Raw genomic sequence first — 6,156 nt, forward strand, 5'->3', positions numbered from 1 at the left:
AAAGACTGGGTACTTTATTGCTTGCTAATTCCTCTACATAAATACATTCAATCAGCTGAAACTCGGTCAGCCGATATGGTCCTCTGTCAGTGGACATCGTAAGTTATATATGCTAAATTAAAAACTCATTTTAATTATCAGGAAAGCAATAAAATAATATTGCTATTAATATTATATATTAATTATAACAGTTTTTAATTAATATGCATAATACATGATATTTTATGATTATTATTTTCAACGTGCGCCCCTGACATGGTCATCTCTAGGCCCTCGCCTAGGGGGCCTATTAGGTAAATCCGGCCTTGCTTGTTAGTATCCAAAACCAGCGGCGTTGCCAGGGTGGGGAGGGCTTCCATCTAAGGATTTGCTTTTCGTTAGTTATCCAACAAATCATTATTGAGAAAATAAGTACAAAATAATATTGTCTATACCAACGTATAAGATAATATGGAGCCCCACGATATTTTGGTCCAAAATAATAATGCTCTACCAAGTTTTAGTTGCTTAAAAGCACCAGTAGAGTCAAGCACTTTCGAGATTGATTTCCTCTTTTATATAGATTTTTTTATTAATTACGATGGTCTGTATCGTACCGGCAGCTATATTTTTGTTCAATTTATATACTTCGTAATATTTACTTAGTATTTAAATAAGTTTACATAGCAATTATTACAGATTAATTTTCTTTTTATTTATTGAAATTTAAATTGTATTAAATTAAAATAAATCTAGTAAATGTCTTGTGAGTTACAATGACATGATGCACTGTTGTGGAGAATCTACCCATTGTTAAAGCTCCAAAAACAGTTCTAGTAGAAGAACTCGAAGCTGTTTTATTTCTAGAAGCATCAGAGGATCGTCAGGAATAGAAGAGGAAGCTAGATTAGAAACTCGTGGGTTTGGGTGGTTAGGGAGTTTATAATGGAAGGAATGATACCTTGTTCGGACAAGATCAGCTTTGATATAGAACATTAAGGTCATTATTTAAGGTTGAAGTTAGAGCGGCCAGTAACTTAAGATAGTACAAGAAATAAAATCAAGTGTTAGCCCAATAATTTCTATTTTGATTTCAAAATTATCTATTAAATACAGGGTGTCCACTATAGATGTTCACTCCTAACCCCCCTAGTCTCTATAATTTTTCCAATTTTCATTCGATCTTTTCTGTATTACAACAGTTGCATTGAGATCTTCCCCATCCCAACTTATTCTTGAATTCCTATTGGAATAAGGTATATATTATGAAGATTTCTTAAAGAAATAAAACTTTAAAATAATTTTATGTTGGCGAATTTTTATATACAAGGGTAAATCCTGAACAGAGTAGAAGTACAAGCAGTTAATCTTCTTTGAAAAATGGTCCGCTTTTATTTTCTTACAATTTTTTTTTTTTTATATAATAATGCTTAAAAATGATCACAATAAGTTTGAGCTTGAAGATAATTCCCTTACGTAAGTCATGATTTTAGAATATTATGATTTTCTTTATGTTTCCAAATTATGTCAGCCACAAACCAAGGTAGAACTTTGAACGTGATCTTATTATAAAGTAATTTAGTTAGCTACAAGATTCCTATCAATGAGTATTTTCCTACAAGGTTGCCCTGGACACCAATGAAAATGTCTGCAAAAATGTGTAAATTTTATTTGTTATTAAAGTAATATCAAATTTAAAATTCTATCAAAAAATTTCGTAAAATATACCATTCCACCTAGAATTTCAGAGTTATGTTCGCTACAAAAGAAATGAAGAAGCTTAAAAAACCAACAAAAACCTCAAATGAAATCCAATCTGTGTAATGACCGATTCCATAAATTATAGAGGTTCTGGAAGGTGGGTTAAACATGCACAGAGGAGAACAATATACCTGGCTTTGCTATGTTTAGACATTTCATTCACAGAACATAGTTTGGATTGGGTTGACAGGTAATTATAGTGTGAAATGTACTTGTGTAGTTCCATGTTTGTCGGAAGGCACATATTAGTGTTCACAAGCTGGTTGTATAGCTGGGAGTAAATATTATATATCATGGATATAATACTATTGCTATGGTTATACTTTAGGTAAAAAGATACCTGCGAGACGAAAAGGAATAACAATTATAATATTACATAATTATTGACAGTCGTGTTTTATTTATTTAAATAAATTTAAGTAATAGCGGAATTCTCAACTGGTAATAGAATAGAATATTACGAAAGGAAAAAATAAAATAAAAATTACTATGAGAAATTTACAAGAAATTATCGATATGAAAGCCGGTCTTAGAAAACCAACCTTTCAATTCTCTGCATCACCGAAAACATAAAAAAGGAACCCTAATACGTTTGCAATCCGAAAAATAACATAAATATATGGAAGCGCTCTGTCTAAAAATCGACATTTTCAACACTCCCTAACACGTATAATGGTACCTTCATATATTAGAAATCTATACCCGGGTCCACTATCTTAAATACGATTGTATTTTTATTTTTGGCACTCCTTAAAACGGACTCTAGATTGTTGGAATCCGAAAAGTTGAAATAAATAAGAAATCTTAGAGTAGGAATTATATTATCAGAAAGTTTGCCGAGAATCTATATAAAGAAACTTTGTAATATATAAAAATTTTGTTTTCAAATTTTTAAGATTAGAGGGCCTGGAATCATTTTTCAAAATAAAAAAGTGTTAGAAACAATATTTAAACGTTTTCCAAAAAACATCTGATTAACTGTTTAAAAAATAATTTTTTGAATAAAATCATTGCTTAACGTTTTTGTTAAAACTCATTTATGAAAGTTATTTTTAAACAGCTAACTATATTTTTTTTTGGAAAAAGTTCTGTAATTATTTCTAACACTGTTCTATTTTGAAAAATGATTTCTGGCATTCTAATCGTAAATATATTTTATTTTTTATAAAAAAAATCTTTATATTTATAAAAAATTCTCTTTACATAAGATTTATTTCTTTAAAAAATTATTTTTGGAGTAATGAACGCAAAATATAATATATATAAAAACTTTTTACGCTTTGTAAGAAGTTTTGTTTTCCTTGTTCTAAATTCTTTACCAATTTATGAATTTGGTGCATTTAGGCATTGCTTCTAAATAATCTTTTTTTTCATAATTTCTTAAGTATTTAATTATGTGTTCGAAACGGATAACATACGACAAATAACATCAAATATATTCGAATAACGGAAAATCTGTTCACAGATGAAAATATGATTCGGATCATAAATTCTTGGTTGTAACTTACCATGAAACAAAGATTACTTTTTATTATTAATAAATAAATGAACCATAAGCCATTAAGTGTTCAACCAAGGTGATGGTGCGATACAAAGTGTTTAGCAAAATTTAGTTACAACTTAATTTCCCCAGATCACTAACCATTGATCAACTTGGACTAGTTAAATTCCCCAACTTATTACAACTATTAGTAGCTAACGACAAGCAACTAATTTCAGCAACTAGTAGTCTGTAGCTTAAGTTTTGTAAACTGCTAACTACTTATTGGAATCATTAACTAATTGTAGTTAGTTGTTAAACATGCTGAATAGTTGTAAACTGTAAAAAATAAAGTTAATCATATCACTAAATCCGGAAAGGTTAGAAAAGTCTTAAAATAGATCGAATAAAGTATTTTATGAGGGTTATTTTACACTTAATGAATGTTTAATCACATAAAATAAACAACGGGGACTGATTTAAATTACAGATTATGATGAGATATGGATAAACCAATGATGAGTTAAATATATTTATATGGATAATGGAAAAAATTAAACTATCAAAGTATGATTAAAAAGCAGTTGAAGCGTTCACCCTTCAATGTACAAAAATAAAAATCTGTTTTAGGACCTAAGATCAATATAAAATTGTAAAAAGATAGGAGTGGGGAATATTATTTTTTATTTATTGATATTTAAAACTGAATTACAAAAATTGTTGAAACAAAAAAGTTGATATGAGTTATATTTCAATGGCACAATACAGGTTTGTAGGAAATATAGCTATTGATAGAACTCCTAAATCATTTCTAGAATTAGAAAAACTCGAGGCCACTAGGCCATCTTCAATTCAGACGTGAGTTTAATCAGGTAGTGAAGAAGAAACAAGTGAGTTTGGGTGGTTAGGGAGTTTATCATGGAAGGATTTATATATGGTCCTGGCCAAATCGGCAGCATATGGAACAATTGGGTCCTGATGGATAACTTTAATTTGGAAAAATGCGCAACGTTGAAGATTTTGTATTGCAAGGATTCGATACGAGCGGAATTCGACGGTTTAGTTGAGCTCCAAGCCTCTGCTCAGTAAGTTCATTTGGCCTAATGGTCATATAGATTAGTCTTATGTTAAGTTGTTGGAAGTTTTGACAATTTGTCCGGTAATTGTTGTATTTGTCGGAATCGACGAGCAGTTTCTCATCGTTTCAGTCTAGTATAAGGATTCCATGTTAGTGGTTTTTTCTAGATGTAGTCCTAGGTATTGAATCTGTTGGACAGTAATAAGTCGAGCATTATTAAAAGATACTGTATGGCAGGAAGTCATAGCGTTATGACGAAGGGTAAAGGTGATTTGATGGAATTTATTTTAATCCACCTCTAATTCTCATGTGTCATGACCGCAAGTGCAGTTCACTGTTCACATCGCCCTGCAATTGTTACTGCGCACTAAGGGTTCTAGCTTAAAGCCAGCTCTCAGACTTCAAATAGCGTGAGTTTATAAACAGTTGAGCATTTTTATACACTCATATAGCGGAGGTGCGTAATTGTTTATTGAAAATTAGTAAATGATGATAAGCATTCAACTACTAGTGATAGCTCTAGTGAAATGTAATTCAACCTAGGGGTCTTATCTTAAGACTATATTTCACGAACAAGGTTATGTGTACTTCAATACAATCTCCGTTGGATCCCGAGTTCGAAACCAAAGACTATATCTTTTTCTTTTTTTTATATATACCTCAGAGACTTTTAATTTAATCATTTTCGGGAATGTTCTTTTTAACAATTTTAACTAATTTTTTACATAGTTTATTTTCTTAAAATAATTGGTTTGTGTTCATATATATATTTTGTAATTTCAAAGAGTTATTTTATTTTTAAATATGAATTCGGACAGGAATATGTCTTGTGAAGACGGATCCGATGTGATCCGGAACCAACTCCTATTTTTGTAAGCAAAATTGAAAATTTAATTTCATTCGGTCAAGAAATTGCAAATTTTTTTTTTAACCCCCTCCCTTGCCATTTCTGGCATACGGGGTGCGGGAGCAGTGGGGTAGTGCGCGCTGGGATTGCGCATGCCACTGCTCCCAATGATCTTCATCCGTTCAGTAGGCCCTGGAGCGCATCTGTCAGGGTGCCTCCTGCTTACTAGGCTTATAGGCTAGTTACTAGGCTGGTCCAGCCCTACTGGTCTCAGTCTGGGTCAGCTTCATCTTCTTCTGGTGGCTCGCCGATGTTGGACGGTCAAGTCCTTCTCATTGTGAAATGTGTTGGGCCCACCACCTCCTTCCATCCGTACATGAACTCCCTGAAGAAGGGATAATTCTCTTCTTCCATCAACCAGAGAAGGTCCGACTTGGCGAGGGCGAAAATCCCGATCTTTCTCACGCTATAAAATCAGGCCTAGAAGAAATTGGCCACAATATAAGAAATATATCGTGCCTTCTTCGCCCTCTGTCAACAAGACCACCCAGCAAGCTACAGAGTTTGTGAAGTCTATAAAAATGTCCACAAGGTGAGATCAAACTTCATGGTATTAATAGGCTTGGAACAGATTCGTACACTGCCGCCTGAAACTTCAAAACCTGAAATTTTCCCAGAATTGAAAACATCGGCTCATGTCATCGAATCGCAGCCATCTGCTTCTAAAACCCAAGATCAAACTCAAGACTCAACCCGGACTTACTCCGATATCACTATCAAGAAAAACCTCGACGTCAGGCGCCTCATATTTCTCAACCTAAGCCCCTAATCTCTCATCCTCAGCCCCAAACTCCACGTTATCAAAATCATACCCATCATCAACCCTTACGGGTAAAATTTCCGCCACCACATCCACTACCAGTTCCATCTCGTCCAGCTGTTCCAAACAACTCCCCGCCCCAACTACCATTGGAGACCGAAGCACTTCCTCATACCATAGCTCCACATAAA

The sequence above is a fragment of the Halyomorpha halys genome, unplaced genomic scaffold, assembly GCF_000696795.3.
Source record: "Halyomorpha halys isolate HHAL.00 unplaced genomic scaffold, Hhal_1.1 Scaffold1116.1, whole genome shotgun sequence".
Classification (NCBI taxonomy): Eukaryota; Metazoa; Arthropoda; class Insecta; order Hemiptera; family Pentatomidae; genus Halyomorpha; species Halyomorpha halys.